At 40.7% G+C, this 16722-nt stretch overlaps 1 pseudogene; it reads right to left on the bottom strand.

Annotated features, from left to right (window-relative positions):
* Nucleotides 1-3996: 3996 nt before the first annotated feature.
* On the bottom strand, nt 3997-4781 carry LOC121041090 (INO80 complex subunit C-like; annotated as a pseudogene).
* Between the last annotated feature and the right edge of the window lie 11941 nt (nt 4782-16722).

The following is a 16722-nucleotide window of genomic DNA, read 5'->3' as shown; positions in this document are numbered from 1 at the left end:
GCACCACATCCACCCTGAAACCTTGTCAGACCCTGTCCCCTGCAGAAACAGATAACCAGGCCTCCGTTTGTGCCTGTGTGGTGCTGTACTCCAAAACAACACTTACTGTACTTCATAGAGATCAACGAATCTATGTACCTGCCTGCCCTTTCATTAGGCCATGAGCCTTTTGGGGCAGAATGTAATGTTGTTCATCTTCACATCTTCAACACCTAAAACCCTGATTAATTAATTGATTCTTTCCAAAAATATTTATTGAAGACCTCATATGCTCAAGGTACTGGGGATATAATGCTAAACAAGCATAGACACAGTCTCTGCCCTCAAAGAGCTTGCAATCTCCCTGGAAAGAGAAGTAATTAAACCATCAATAACCATAAAAGGAGACCAATGATAGAGTAGGTGCAATGGGAGAGCACAGAAGAAGCATCCACTCTTATTTGGAGGTGTCAGAGAGGCCTTCTGAGAGTAACATCCTGGTTGGTGCCCAAAATGAGAAGGAACTAGCCATAAGTGAAATCTGAGAGAGTAAGTGGCAGCCCCCATAACCACCACTAAGGCAGCACCACTGCTACCATTGGGCTGCCCACACCAGATGGTCCACCCCAGTGAGCAGTTGCCCCCAAAAGTAGCCATACTCAAGTGATGCATTAGAAATGAGTGCTCCTGAGGGGCACCTAGATGGTTCAGTTGGTTAAACGTTGGACTCTTGATTTCAGCTCAGGTCATGATTTCACAGTTCGTGAGTTCAAGCCCCATGTTGGGCAGGCAGAGCCTGATTGAGATTCTCTCTCTCCCTCTCTCTCTGCATGCTTGCTACCTCCCTCTCCCTTTCAAAATAAATAAATAAACATTAAAAAACTATTAAAAAAAAAGAAATGAGTGCTCCAAAGGAAACTTTGGGGGTCATAGATATGTTCATTATCTTGATTGTAATGATAGTTTTAAATACATATGTCAGAGCTTATCAACTTATACACTTGCAATTTATTGTATGTCAGTTATACCTCAATAAAGCTTTTAAATATTATAATCAACCAGGGTGTCTGGGTCAAGTGTCTAACTCTTGATTTCAGCTCAGCTCATGATCCCAGGATTGTAGGATTGAGCCCTATGTCTGGCTCCTGCTTGGGATTCCTGGCCTGCTTGGAATTCTCTTATTTATTATTATTATTTATTTTTTCTAGTAATCTGCACCCATCGTGGAGCTCAAACTCAGAACCCCCAGTTCAATAGTTGCTTGCTCTTCCTACTGACACAGCCAGACGCCCCAGCACGGGCCCTGCTAAGTGACTGCATGATTGCACAGATTGCCAGCCTGTAAAGCCAGCCCTGCATTACAGGGCAAATGGCATGTTCATCCTCCATGTGAATTCCACATCAACTCAAGTTATAGAAGATTTACAGAAATGGTGAGCCCTGACTGTCTTTTAATCCCTAATGGGACAGTTTTCTTTCTTTTCAAAATTTCACCTGGTATTTTGCTCTGGCCAAAATAATGACCAAATTGGAGATGATTCCAGCATTGAAAAAAAATAAATAAATAAACAATGAAACAAACATATTGTATCAAAAGCCTCCTTAGGGCGCCTGGGTGGCTCAGTCAGTGAACAGTGAAGTGTCTGACTCTTGATCTTGGCTCAGGTCACGATCTCACAGGTTTGTGAGTTTAAGCCCCTCGGCAGACTCTGTGCTGACAGCAGAGAGCCTGCTTGGAATTCTTTCCCTCTCTCTCTACCCCTACCCCATTTGTGCGTTCACACGTGCTCTCTCTCTCTCAAAAATAAACAATAATAATAATAATAATAATAATAATAATAATAAGTCTCCAGCCAACCAAACCCTGTGCCTCATGTAAGCTTCTTCATGTCAGAGAGAAGGGCCTGGTTATAGGATCAGGGCAGCTTCTTGGGAAAGTGTCTCCAACCATGGTGACCCCATGTACCAGGACTGGTGTGTACCATCCGGCCACATCTTGGCAGGTGGTCACGGATTCTGGGCAGAATGGGTGGGGGCTGTGCTCTGAAGCTCCAACCTGCTGCCCCTGAGAGCTGAGTGTGGAGTCAGTGCTTTGTGGCATAAATTCAGTCTCCAGAACTTCCCAATCCAGGTGGTGGACCCCCACTCAGAGGCCAGGAGCTCAGAATTCTTGGACTTCTTTAAAAAAAAAACAAACAAAAAAACATGGTTTTTAAAGGGCACAGAAATGAGAGAATTGGAATATTTCAGAGTTACTCATTTGCTTTAACCCATATTATACATGAAATAGTCTCAGAATGACTAGTAATACTACCTCCATCAATTATGATTCTTGAAAACCAATACTTTTTTTTTTTTGCAAATACTGTCCCCATTCTCCTCCCATTTCTTTTTGTTTTTATTTTTTTAATGTTTACTTTTGAGAGGGAGAGAGAGTGAGACAGACAGAGCATGAGTGGGGGAGGGGCAGAGAAAGAGGGAGACACAGAATCTAAAACAGGCTCCAGGCTCCAAGCTGTCAGCACAGAGCCCGATGTGGGGCTCGAATCCACCAACTGTGAGATCATGACCTGAGCTGAAGTTGGACGCTTAACCAACTGAGCCACCCAGGTGCCCCTATTTCTTTATGGTTATAATATCTACACTGTTAGATCATATGGCCTTTATATACTATACTTTCTCTTTGAACCTTCATTTAGTCTCAGTTCTATAAGTAATTAATAAGTAATTAATAATGTTTACTTAGAGCCTGTATGTTGATGTCTCTCCAGACTGGTTGTCTGAAGTGCGTTCTCCAGTGGGCTTCTTAGGGAGGACTCATGGGAACAATATTCCCTGAGTTCCTGCATATTGACAATAATTTGTCATTATAGTTGAAGTTTAGTTTGCTTTGGCTCACATGTCCTTGTCTTAAATATTTAAAATACATTAACTTCCTTTTCTTCTTGCATAAAACATTGCTGTCAAAACATCTGACAAGTATCTAATTTGACCCTTATGAGTCTATGCTCTTTTTGTCTGGTCAAAGGATTTTTTTTCTTTAAAGTCTTTAAATTTACTAGAATATGTGTTGGTGTTAGTCATTGTAGGTCAATATTTTTAGGTGCCTTCTATATTCTTTTTTTTTTCTTGTCAAATGATCATACTTGAGTCAACAACTGAAATATAATTAAAAAATATTTTTTTAAGATTTCATTTTTTTTGCTTTGTTTTTGTTTTTATTGTTTATTTACTTATTTTGAGAGAATGAGAGAGAGAGTGAGAGCATGCAGGAGGGACAGAGAGGGAGAGAGAATCCCAAGCAAGCTCTGCACTGAGAGCACAGAGCCCGATGAGGGGCTTGATCCCATGAACCATGAGATCATGACCTGAGCTGAAATCAGGAGTTGGACACCCAACCGAGTCACACAGGTGCACCTAAATATTTTATTTATTTATTTTTAAGTTTACTTATTTATTTTGAGAGAGAGAACAGTTAAGGGGCAGAGAGAATTTCCCAAGTAGGTTCCAAGCTTAGCACAAGCCTGACACGGCTCTTGATCCCATGACCATAAAATAATGATCTGAGCAGATATCAAGAGTCAGACACTTGGGCGCCTGGGTGGCTCAGCCAGTTAAGCATCTGACTTTGGTTCAGGTCATGATCTCATGGTTCGTGAGTTCAGACTTGCTTTGGGTGAGCTTGAGCCCCACTTCAAATGAGCTTGCTTCTCTCTCTGTCTCTGCCCCTTGTGGAATTCTCTCTCTCCTCACTCACTTGTGCCCTCTCTCTCTGAAAGAAAGAATCCACTCAAAAAAAAAAAAAAAAAAAAAAAAAAAAAAAGTCAGACACTTAATTGACTGAGCCACCCAGGCGCCTCTAAAGATTTTATTTTTTAAGTGATCTCTACACCAGATGTGGTGCTCGAACTCACAACCCCGAGACCAAGAGTTGCACGCTCTACCAACTTTCCCTTGGAGGGAAAATGGGAAAAAAACCTTAAAGCCAAACATTTTTTCCAAGGCAGAGCACTGACATTTCCAGATTGACAGCAGAATACATTTATTTCCATGAAACAAAACCATGAGTGCAAAGTTTGCCTTTGAAACAGTTTCCCACTTGGTCTCCATTTTTCAAGGCTCAGGAAACGATGCTTGTGGCCTTCTTCAGGGTCAGTTTAACCAGTGATGATGTCGGATGGCAGCTTCCGAATATAGGAAAATTCTTCAATGGTGCTTTATCTGGGGGGTCAGAGTAGTTGGCAAGAAGACCTGAACCATCAGAATAGCTTAGCTGGTTTAAAGGATGGAGGAGCATCAATCAATACTGAAGTAGTTAGGATCCTTCAGTTGCCACAGCAATGCCCTTTCAGAAGCGAGAATTTGTTTCAGGTTCTTCCAGGTTCTGTTCTTGCCAGCTACCGCGCCACCATGGCCAGAGTGCACACAGAGTTTGGATCCTTAAATGGCAATGGCTTGGCAGCTTTTTCCATAGGTCCTGTACTGAAATCAGAGGGCACCACTTTATTTTCACTCACAGCTTCCCTGCTAATACCCCACCTAAAGCTGGAAGCAGACACTTTTTTTCTTCTTCCTGGCGTTGTAACCCCCAGCTGCTGCCCTTGGAAGGACTGGCTGGCCTCTTCCTGCTGTTTCGGGCTATTCCCAGAGTGGAAATGATGGCCACAATTGGAATTTGAGCCTCCATTCTTACCCTCTCTATGTTCTTTTATTTATTTATTTTTAATTTTATTTATTTATTTTTAATTTTATTTATTTATTTTTTAAATTTACATCCAAATTAGCTAGCTTATAGTACAACAATGATTTCAGGAGTAGACTCCTTAGTGCCCCTTACCCATTTAGCCCATCCCCCCTCCCAAAACCCCTCCAGTAACCCTCAGTCTGTTCTCCATATTTATGAGTCTCTTCTGTTTTGTCCCCCTCCCTGTTTTTATATTCTTTTTGTTTCCCTTCCCTTACGTTCATCTGTTTTGTCTCTTAAAGTCCTCATATGAGTGAAGTCATATGATTTTTGTCTTTCTGACTAATTTCACTTAGCATAACACCCTCCAGTTCCATCCACATAGTTGCAAATGGCAAGATTTCATTCTTTTTGATTGCCGAATAATACTCCATTGTATATATATACCACATCTTCTTTATTCATTCATCCATTGATGGACCTTTGGGCTCTTTCCATACTTTGGCTATTGTTGCTAGTGCTGCTATAAACATGGGGGTGCATGTGTCCCTTCAAAACAGCACACTTGTATCCCTCGGATAAATACCTAGTGGTGCAATTGCTGGGTGGTAGGATGGTTCTATTTTTAGTTTTTTGAGGAACCTCCATACTGTTTTCCAGAGTGGCTGCACCAGCTTGCATTCCCACCTCTCTATGTTCTTTTAATATGTAGTTTTGAAAATAAATTTTTTTAATGTTTTTATTTATTTTTGGGGGAGAGAGACAGTGAGCTGGAGAGGGGCAGAGAGAAAGAGGGAAACACAGAATCTGAAGCAGGCTCCAGGCTTTGAGCTGTCAGCACAGAGCCTGACGTGGAGCTTGAACTGGTGAATCACAAGATCATGACCTGGGCCAAAGTTGAATGCTCAACTGACTGAGCCACCCAGGTGCTCCTAGTTTTGAAAATTTTTTGAATTTTTTAAATACATTTTTTAAAATTAAGTTTATTTATCTATTTTGAGAGAGAGAGTGTGCACAAGTGGGGGAGGGGTACAGAGAAGCAGAGACAATCCCAAGCAGGCTCTGCACCATCAGCCCAAAGCCCGATGTGGGGCTCCAACCTACGAACCACAAGACCATGACCCAAGCCAAGATCAATAGTCAGATGCTTAACCGACTGTACCACCCAGACACCCCTAAATTTTTATTTTATTTTATTTATTTTGAGAAAGAGAGAGAGGTGGGGAGGGGCAGAGAGAGAGGGGGAGAGAGAGAATCCCAAGCAGCCCCTGCAGTGTCAACACTGTCAGCATAGAGCCCGTCTCGGGGTTCAAACCCACACACCGTGAGATCATGACTGGAGCTGAAACCAAGAGTCAGACACCTAATGGATTGAGGCACCCAGGTGCCCCTAGTTTTGAAAATTTTAATTTCAGAAAAGTCTTGAGTAGCTTTTGGGTTGCTTTTGTTTGGCATTTTTTTGTGTGCCTTTGCTTTGGTTTTCTTTTTCAGAGATTTCTATTAACCTATTAGTGGAGCTCTTGAAGATGCTCAAAGAAAGATGCCTAAGGGGATAAAAAGGTGAGCCAAGAATTTTGTATCTTCTATGTCTTTACTATTTGTCACTTTCTCTTGAACCATCTTTCTTCATTTTTTTTTTTTTACTTTAAAATTGTTTCCTCTTCAATTTTTTTTTTCTTTTAGGTAAACTCTACATCTAAAGTGGGGTTCAAGCTCATGACCCCAAGACCTGAGTCACATGCTCTACCAACTGAGCCAGACAGTGCCCCACATCTTTGATAATTTTAAGGCATTATTTATTGTGTTTATTTGCTCTAGTGTTCCTTATAGTTTCATCTTCATTTCTAAATGTTTTTTTCTTTTACTTCTAATTTTTCCTTGAGTTCTCTCATTTCAAACATTTTTTAGTTTTCTTAATATTCCGATTTGTGTTATTCTTTCATTTCTCATATCACTTTCTTGATGTCTTTTAGTTCATTTTGAAATAAAATGTTATAATATTCTACTTTCTGAGCATATCTCTCTGGCATGCTTTCTTTTTGTAAAAACATTTTTCTGTTCTTCATTCTTTTTTCTTTTTTTTTTTTTAGTTTATTTTTTATTTATTTTGAGAGAGATAGAGAGCAAGTGGGGGAGGGGCAGAGAGTAAGGGGGGAGATAGAATCCCAAGCTGGCTCTGGGCTGTCAGCGCACAGCCTGATGTGGGGCTTGAACTCACTAAGTGTGAGATCATGATCTGAGCCAAAGTCAAGAGTTGGATGCTTAACCAACTGAGCCACCCAGGTGCCCCCCATTCTCTTTTTTCTTATGGTAATTTTGTAGAGCGTTTATTTATTGTTTGTTGTACAGGATTTAATCTGACACTTCCTGTTGCTCATTTTTAGCTGAATTTAATTTTTCTGAAGGATTTGTTCAGGTAGCTTTCCTATTTTGACAGAGCTCCTGTTTCTGTTGTTTGGAGATAATGTTAAAAAATACAGCTTGCTCTCAGATTTCCTGACTTCATACCCCTACCCTGCCTTTATGTGGACCTTCTCTTCCTTTGTCTTTGCTGTCCCTATCCTGATCAAGTTTGATTTTTCTTTCAGCAGTTTCTCTTCAGTATGGGACCTATCCTGAAAGTGAGCCCTGAGGGGCCCTCGGGTGGCTCAGTCAGTTAAGCAGCCGACTTCGGCTCAGGTCATGATCTCACAGTTTATGAGTTCGAGCCCCACATCAGCCCTTCCCTCTGTGCTGATAGCTCGGAGCCTGGAGCCTGCTTCGGATTCTGTCTCCCTCTCTCTCTCTGCCCCTCCCCTGTTTGCACTTTGTCTCTCTCCCTCTCTCTCTCTCTCTCTCTCAAAAATAAATAAACATTAAAAAAAAGGGGGGGGTGGGGGGAGCTGGGGATGGTCAGTTTGGAGAGCTCAAAGGGGTGAGGTTGTTCCTGCCTCTTTAGGCCATATTGACATGTAGCAATTGACTTGCTACTGGAGAGGGCAAAACCTCTCTCCATTTTAACTCTTGTCAGAGTGGCCTGCCATGCCTTCCCTTGGTTGTTTGGACCATCTGTTTCATCTGTTCTCATATCCCTCTGACACCCTGTGTCTTCCTGTTTCTCCTGCATAAACACCCATAACAAGCAGGTCTTGTGGCTTTTGGGAGTTTGTTCCCACTGCTCAATAGTTTGGGGTTTGTGGTGATATCTGGTCACCTAGTTTTGTTGCAAATGTTGCCCGTGAATTTTTGGTTTTGCCAACTGGTTGCTCTGCTTTGTTTTTATTTTTTGTTTTGGTGGGGATTTGAGAAACCCAAAAACTAGGGTGCCACTTCCACTGATATTTCCCCTCCCCACCACCACCACCACCACACATACCTGTCCCCCCGCCCCCACCATTACCCTTGTCTGGGACCCTACTTGTGCTTTATTAGTATTTTTCTTCCATGTTATAATGATATGTGTACTGTCTAGTATCTGTTTCTCCCTAGACTGTAAGTGACGTAAGAGCTCAGGAATAGTGCCTGGCAATATAGTAGGGGTTCAACAAATATTTGTTAAGGAAAAAATGTTTCAAAAGCAGCATATTTGGAGGCTGAGAGAAAAGAGTAAGTTTGTGGCAGATACGGGAAGTGGGATAAAGAACTGGTAAGAAAGGAGGCACTGGGCTGGCTCAGTCGGAAGGGCATGTGACTCTTGATCTCAGGATTGTGAGTTCAAACCCCACATTGGGTGTAGAGATTACTTAAAAAAAAAAAAAAAAAAAAAAAAAAAAGAACTTGTTGGTAAGAAATAAAGCTGGACGATTGGGCCAGGTCAGTTTAGGGCTTTGTAAAGCATTTAAGGAGATTGTACTTTACCCTGAAGGCAATGAAAACCCTTTAAAATTTTTTTAAGGAAGAAAAAAAGATTTTAAATAAGGGAGTGGTCTGATGAGATTTCTTTCTTTCTTTTTTATTAACATCACAAACTACAGTACAGAGAATGGATTCTGGGACATAAAAACTAGAGATGGGATTAGAATCAATGGCAATAATCCAGCATTTGAATATACATGGTAAATAAAACATTGAATTACAGTGATCTGATTTTCAGATAACTTGCACAGTGGAAAATATAATCAGAATCCAAAAGGTAATAGAATGGCCAGAAAAATGATTAATCTGAAAAAAGATGATAATTAGGCAAGATAAATGAAAGGTCATTCATTCAGGCCCCAAATTCATAACTGATGAACAAATATAGGCTGGTTTAATAATAGCTTGCAGAAAGACAAATTAGCAATAACATATTATGAAGTGATACTGTGATGAAACTAAGGATGTTAATTTCTTCCTTTTATTTTGTTCTTTTTTTAGTTTATTTATTTTGAGGGGGGTTGGGGAGGAGCAACGAGAGAAGGAGAGAGACTCCCAAGCAGGCTCCCCACTGTCAGCACAGAGCCCAACATGGGGCTTGATCCCATGAACCATGAGATCATGACCTGAGCCAAAATCAAGAGTTGGATGCTTAACCATCTGCGCTACCCAGGCACTCCAATTTATTCCTTTAAAAATTTTTGTTTTAAAAATTTACATTGAGAGATAATTCACATATTATATAGTTAACCCATTTAAAGTGTACAATTCAATAATTTTTAGTAGATTAATAGTTGTGGTGCATCCATCCAGGAGTCAAATTTAGAATATTTTCATCACCTCAAAAAAGAAACCTGTATCCATTGCCTATCATTCTTCTATCCCATCACCCCCCTCCCTAAGCCCTAAGCAACTACTAACCTACTTTCTGTCTCCATAGATTACCCTTTTTTGGACTTTAATAATAATGCAATTACATAATACATGGACCTTTCTGACTGCCTTCTTTATTTAGCGTAATGTTTTCTTTTTTTTTTAATTTAAGTTTATTTATTTTGAGAGAGAGAGAGCAGGGGAGGGGCAGAGAAAGAGGGAGAGAGACAATCCCAAGCAGGCTCCACACTGTCAACATAGAGCTGGATGTGGGCTCCAACTCACGAACTGCAAGATCATGACCTGAGCTGAAACCAAGAGTCTGATGCTTACCCGACTGAGCCACCCAGGCACCCCGTTTATTTAGCAAAGTGTTTTCAACATTCATCCAAGTTGTAAGCATGTGTCAGTACTCTGTTCTTTTTTTTATTTTTTATTTTATTTTATTTTATTTTATTTTATTTTATTTTATTTTATTTTAATTTTATTTATTTTTCGGGAGAGAGAGAGAGAGCGCGCGCGCAAGCAGGGGAGGGGCAGAGAGAGGAGGGCACAGAGGATCCAAAGCAGGCTTTGTGCTGACAGCAGTGGGCATGATGCGGGGCTCAAACTCGGGAACCGTGAAATCATGACCTGAGCTGAAGTTGGACATTCAAATGACTGAGCCACCCAGGTACCCCAGTACTCTGTTCTTTTTATAGGCAAATAATATTTAATTGTTTGGATACGCCACATTTTGTTTATGCATTTTTCTGTTGATGGACATTTTGGTTTTTCCATTGTAGGGGAGGCAAATTTTACCCTTAGGTTCTCAGCTGGGGCTCTTTAACAAAAAGATAGATTAACAAGATAAAACGAACAAGTTTATTAATATATGCAGCACACATCACAGAAGAGAAAACTCAGTGAAAAGTAGTTCAAAGTGGTAGCTTAGAACTCTGGCTAATATAGCATCTTCAACAAAGAGCAATACATTTATGGACAAATGACAGGATGAAGGAAAAGAGTTTTAGGCTTCAAAGGACAGCAAACTAGGAAGGTAAACATATGGGAGGAAACTAAGGGAGGAAGGTTTGTTTGCAGATTTCTCTGGTGCCATCTCTGAGCTGATAAGAGTCTAGAGCATCTCTAATAAAGAATTTATATCTGCCCTTAGGCAGAAAAGGAGGAGGTTAGAGAGAGAGAAAGAGCTTTTTATGTGTTTGCTCCTTTTTTTTTTTTTTTTTTTACATTTATTTATTTTTGAGAGACAGAGACAGAGCATGAGTAAGGGAGAGGCAGAGACAGAGAGAGACAGAATCAGAAGCAGGCTCCAGGCTCTGAGCTGTCAGCACAGAGCCTGACGCAGGGCTCGAACCCACGAACCATGAGAGCATGACCTGAGCCGAAGTCGAACGCTTAACTGACTGAGCCACTCAGGCGCCCCTGTTTGCTCCTTCTTAATTGCCTTTTTAGAGAGAGAGCTTTTTATGTGTTTGCTCCTTCTTAGTTGCCTTTAGCTCAAAATAATTTTATGTCAAAGAGCATATTTTGGGGTGATGTATTCTGGTTTTCTTCACCATCTTTTGGCTATGATGAATCATGCCGCTATAAACATTCATGTACAAGTTTTTGTGGGGATGTATGTTTTCATCCAGCAATGGAATTGCTGAGTCATTTTATTTACTCTTTGTTCCCATTTATGGACATAGTTTTTAGGATGTGCTAAGTGATAGTCCCACCTGTAATCTGATATTCAGTCCTGGGCTATACACATTGACAAACTGGACCATGTACAGCTAAGAGAGGCCAGAGCAATAGAGAGGAGATGGTTAACTAAGTAACTTGAAGAATAAGGGGAGTATGTGGAAACATTTAGCTGGAGAAAAGAAAACTAAAGTGGAAAAGAGGGATGCCTGGGTGGCTTAGTCACTTGAGCATCTGACTTTGGCTCAGGTTGTGATCTAGTGGTTCATGAGTTCAAGTCCCACATCAGGCTTGCTGTTCTCAGTGCAAAGCCCGCTTCAGATCTTCTATTCCTCTCTCTCGCTCTCTGCCCCTCCCCCCCCTCAAAAATAAGTAAACACTAAAAAAATAAAGTGGAAAAGAGATATATTCAAAGATCTGAAGAGTTGTTATATAGAAGGGGGATTAGCCAGAGGGTAGAACTAAGCCCACTTGGTAGATATTTCAGAGCAACATAATAGGTCTGAAGATTTTCTTTCCTCCCTTCTTTCCTTCTTTCTTCCTTTCTTCCTTCCTGTCTCCTTCCCTCCTTCTTTCCTTTCCAATTATTTTATGTTTGACTACATAAAACATGAATAAAACATAAAAAAGTACAAAAGGATGCACACTGATATCTTGCATTCAGTTCCCTTTCTTATAGGCAGTTTCTTATAAATCCTTTGAAATATATTTTATTTTATTTTTATTTATTTATTTATTTATTTATTTATTTATTTTTCAACGTTTATTTATTTTTGGGACAGAGAGAGACAGAGCATGAACGGGGGAGGGGCAGAGAGAGAGGGAGACACAGAATCGGAAACAGGCTCCAGGCTCTGAGCCATCAGCCCAGAGCCTGACGCGGGGCTCGAACTCCCGGACCGCGAGATCGTGACCTGGCCGAAGTCGGATGCTTAACCGACTGCGCCACCCAGGCGCCCCTATTTTAAACATATAAACAGATTTTTAAATTTTATAAAAAGAAATTTAGTATGCTTTTAGAGAGAGTAAAGCATTTCTAACTAAAATTTTTAAAAAATTTTTTTAGTTATGTTTACTTATTTTTAAGAGCAGTGAGAGACAGAGCATGAGAGGGGCAGAGAGATAGAGCCACAGAATTCCAAGCAGGCTCCAGGCTGTGAGCCTGAGGTGGGACTCAAACTCGTGAACCGCGAGATCATGACCTGAGCTGAAGTTGGATGCTCAACCAACTGAGCCACCCAGGCAAACCATTAAAAAAATTTTTTTTTCTAACTCTTATAAATGGCCCAACCCTGTCTGTAATGACTGTTTCAGGCATTCTGTATCCTGGAGATATTTAGAGGAAATAGATAAACGATCATCAGTTAATTTTCTGGAGTATTTTTCTCTTGCAATTTATTTGTTGAAGAAACTAGATTGTTATCCTATAGAATTTCCCATGTTCTGGATTTTGCCAAGTGGTGTCTTTCCTTTGTTTTATGAATTTCTTGCAAATTGGTATTGGATTGAGAGGCTAAGATTCAGATTTGATTTTTTTAAATTTTTTAATGTTTATTTATTTATAATTTTCTAGCAGTCACATTTTATTTTTTTTATTGCTGTGTATATATTTTATTTATTTATTTATTTATTTTAATTTGAAATTTATTGTCAAATTGATTTCCAGACAACACCCAGTGCTCATCCCAACAGGTGCCCTCTATGTTTATTTATTTTTGAAAGAGAGAGACAGAGTGTGAGTGGGGAAGGGGCACAGAGAGAGAGGGAGACACAGAATCTGAAGGAGGCTCCAGGCTCCGAGCTGTCAGCACAGAACCCAACATGGGGCTTGAACTCTCAAACCACAAGATCGTGGCCTGAGCCGAAGTCAGGTGCTTAACCAACTGAGCCACCAGGTGCCTCTGGATTTGGTTATTTTAGTAAGCCTACTTCATAGATGGTGGTGAATTCTTACATCAGGAGGCATATACTATTTGGTTATCATATACTATCTGGTTATCTTTCTATTGTTGCTCAAAGTGCTGATATTCTCATTGTATTATTCCTTCTTCACTTATTAGCTGCCATATTTTTATAATGAAGAACTTCCCCTCAGAGTAGTAGCTGAAAAGGCAAGATAGGGGCACCTGGGTGGCTCCGTCGGTTGGGTGTCAGACTTCTGCTCAGGTCATGATCTCACGGTTTGTGGGTTCGAGCCCCGCATGGGGCTCTGTGCTGACAGCTCAGAGCCTGGAGCCTGCTTCAGATTTTGTGTCTCCCTCTCTCTCTGCCTCTCCCCAACTTGTGCTCTCTCTCTCTCTCTCTCTCAAAAATAAATAAGATGTAAGAAAAGGCAAGATAAATGTTTGATACTTTATCTAGAGTTTTCAAAACAGTGGGTTGGTACCCTATCATCTTACAATGACTAGTTTTTTTTAAGTAACATTATGAACTCATGAATTTAAATCTATTTAATGTGTTACATTGTGGTTATTATCTTTGTTAAATTGGGATGGCTATATTGGAAGCCTCTTAAGGTTGGCTCTTGAGTTCTTTTGATAAAACCTTATAGTCTTCAATAGTTTCTCCATTTCTCTCTTCACTATACACACTATAAATCAAGTGTAATCCCTACCATGTGAGAGAAATTTGTCTTGTTAGAGTCATCAAAAACCTCCATATGTTACCAAATCCCTGGCCATTCTCCATCTTCATCTTTCTTGCTCTCCCAGCAGTATGTGTGCCTGCTTATATATTTTTTACTTTTTTTTAATGTTTATTTATTCTTGGGAGAAACAGAGTGTGAGGCGGGGAGGGGCAGAGAGAGAGGGAGACACAGAATCCTAGCAGGCTCCAGGCTCTGAGCTGTCAGCACAGAGCCCAAAGCGAGGCTCAAACCCACGAACTGCAAGATCATGATCTGAGTGGAAGTTGGACAGTTAATCGACTGAGCCACCCAGGCGCCCCAGTACCTGCTAACTAAAAGTCTTTCTTTGCTTGTCTTCTGAGACACTTCTTTTCTGGTTTTCCTCCTACCTCACTGAACATTTGCTCTCTGTCCTCTTTGCTGGATCTTCCCCCTTTCCTAACTTAGAAAGTGAGAGTAGATAGTAAAACAGTTCAAGGACAAACTCTAGAACCTTCCACCGTTTACAGGTTAAAAAGAAGAGGAAGATACAGCAAAGGAAGAGCAAACTAAACAAAAAGCTAGCAGAAGGAAGGAAACAATAAATATTAGAACAGAGATAGAGAATGGAAAAATAATAGAATAAATGAAACCTGATGTCTTCGTGGAAAATAACAAAATTGACAAAACCTAGCTAGCTAGTCTAAGACAGAGACACAAATAACTAAAATCAGAAGTAAAAGTGAAGACATTACTACCAAACTTACAGAAATAAAAAGGAGTGTGAGAGAATACTATGAACAATTGTACACCAACAAATTAGATTACCTATGTGAAATGGGAAAATCCCTAGAAACACAGGAATTACCAAAACTGACTCAAGCAGAAATCATAAAATCTGAACAGGCCTGTAACAGGTAAAGATAATGAATCAGTAACCAAAACCTCCCAACAAAAAAAGTCAGGACCAGATGGCTTACTGATGAATTCTACCAAACATTTAAAGAATTAACACCAATTCTTTTCAAACTCTTAAAAAAGAAAATAAAGGAGGAGGAGGAGGAATGTGCTAACTCATTCCATGAGACTAGCATTACCCTGACACCAAAGCCAGAAAAATGCATTACAAGAAAAGAAAATTACAACTCAGTGTCATTCAGTTCATTCACAATATTATGCAACCATCACCTTTATCTAGCTCTAAATCATTTTCACACCCCATAATAAAACCCCATGTCCATTAAGCAATCACACTCCTTATTCCCCCTATCCCCAGGTCTTGGCAACCACCAATCTTCCATTTTTATGGATTTAGCTCCTCTGAATAATTTATATAAATGGGATCATACAATATGTGATCTTGTATTTTGGGCTTTCTTTCACTAAATATAATGTTTTCAAGGTTTATTCACATTGTAGAATGTAACAGTAGTTCGTTTTCTAAATATTTATTTTTGAGAAAGAGAGAATGAGAGCAGGTGCGTAAGCAGGGGAGGGGCAGAGAGAGAGGGAGACAGAGGATCCAGAGCAGGCTCCCTGCTGACAGCAGACAGCCTGATGCAGGGCTTGGACTCACAAACCTTGAGATCATGACCTGAGTTGAAATTGGATGCTTAACCGACTGAGCCACCCAGGCGCCCCACAATAATTCGTTTTCTAAAACAGGGAAAACTTTCAATATTTTACCGAGAGAGAATCCTAAGTAAGGTCCACATGGTCAGTGCGGAGTGATATGGGGCTCAAACTCAGGAACCCTGGGATCATGACCTGAGCCAAAATCGAGAGTCAGCTGCTTAACCGACTGAGCCCCCTCTATCAAAAATTTTTTAACTCCTATTTCTAGTTTGCTAATTTTTTTTTCAACGTTTATTTATTTTTGGGACAGAGAGAGACAGAGCATGAACGGGCGAGGGGCAGAGAGAGAGGGAGACACAGAATCGGAAACAGGCTCCAGGCTCTGAGCCATCAGCCCAGAGCCCGACGCGGGGCTCGAACTCACGGACCGCGAGATCGTGACCTGGCTGAAGTCGGACGCTTAACCGACTGCGCCACCCAGGCGCCCCGTTTGCTAATTTTTTTAAGTTTATTTGAGAGCGAGAGAGTGCACGCATGTGGGGAAGGGCAGAGAGAAAGGAGAGAGAGAATCCCAAGCAGCCTCCATACTGCCAGCACAGATCCCAAAGTGGTCCCACCAACAGTGGGATCATGACCTGAGCCTAAACCAGGAGTTGGCCACTTAACAGACCGAGCCACCCAGACAACTCTAGAGCATGTGACTCCTGATTTTGGTTGTCAGAGCCACACCTTGGGTGTAGAAATTACTTAAAAATTAAAAAAAAATTTTTTTTAAGATTTTATTTTTAGAAAATAAGCCTTTTAAAAAACATGGAGTTGTTCCTTTCACCACTAACGTGTGAATCTAAAAGAAATGTAATATTGTAGACATCAAGAGAATGAGCACTATTCAAAAAGGAATACCCCACAAATGTTCCCATGGCAAAACTGGAGCAGTCTACAGTGTTACCCAGCATGCTCTTGGCATTGTTGTAAACAAATAAGGGCAAGATTCTTGCTGAGAGAATTAATATACATACTGCATTTAACAAGCACTCTAAGAGCTGAGACAACTTCCTGAACTGTGTGAAGGAAAATGATCAAGAAAGAAGCTAAAGAGGGGCACCTGAGTGGCTCAGTCAGTTAAGTGTCTGACTCTTGATTTCTGCCCAAGTCATGATCTCACGGTTCATGAGTTCGAGCCCCCCAGCAGGCTCTACACTGACAATGCTGAACCTGCTTGGGATTCTCTCCCTCTCTCTCTGCCCCTTCCCTGCTCACATTCTCTCTCTCTCAAAATAAATAAACTTAAAAAAGAAAGAAGCCCAAAGAGAAAGGTACTTGGGTTCAATTGAAGCCCCAGCCTGTTTACCCAGAGAAGTATACTTTATGACAACCAGTAGAAAGGAGCCTGAGCTGCTGGAACCCATTCGTTATGGATTCATGACAGGTGTAAAAAGAATACAAGACCCCTGGACTGTTTAAAAAAAAAAAAAAGCAATGGTAA

Source organism: Herpailurus yagouaroundi, unplaced genomic scaffold, assembly GCF_014898765.1.
Source record: "Herpailurus yagouaroundi ecotype Mexico unplaced genomic scaffold, PumYag 182, whole genome shotgun sequence".
Lineage (NCBI taxonomy): Eukaryota > Metazoa > Chordata > Mammalia > Carnivora > Felidae > Herpailurus > Herpailurus yagouaroundi.
The sequence above is the reverse complement of the archived record's forward strand: the minus strand, read 5'-3'. Positions and strand labels throughout refer to the sequence as shown.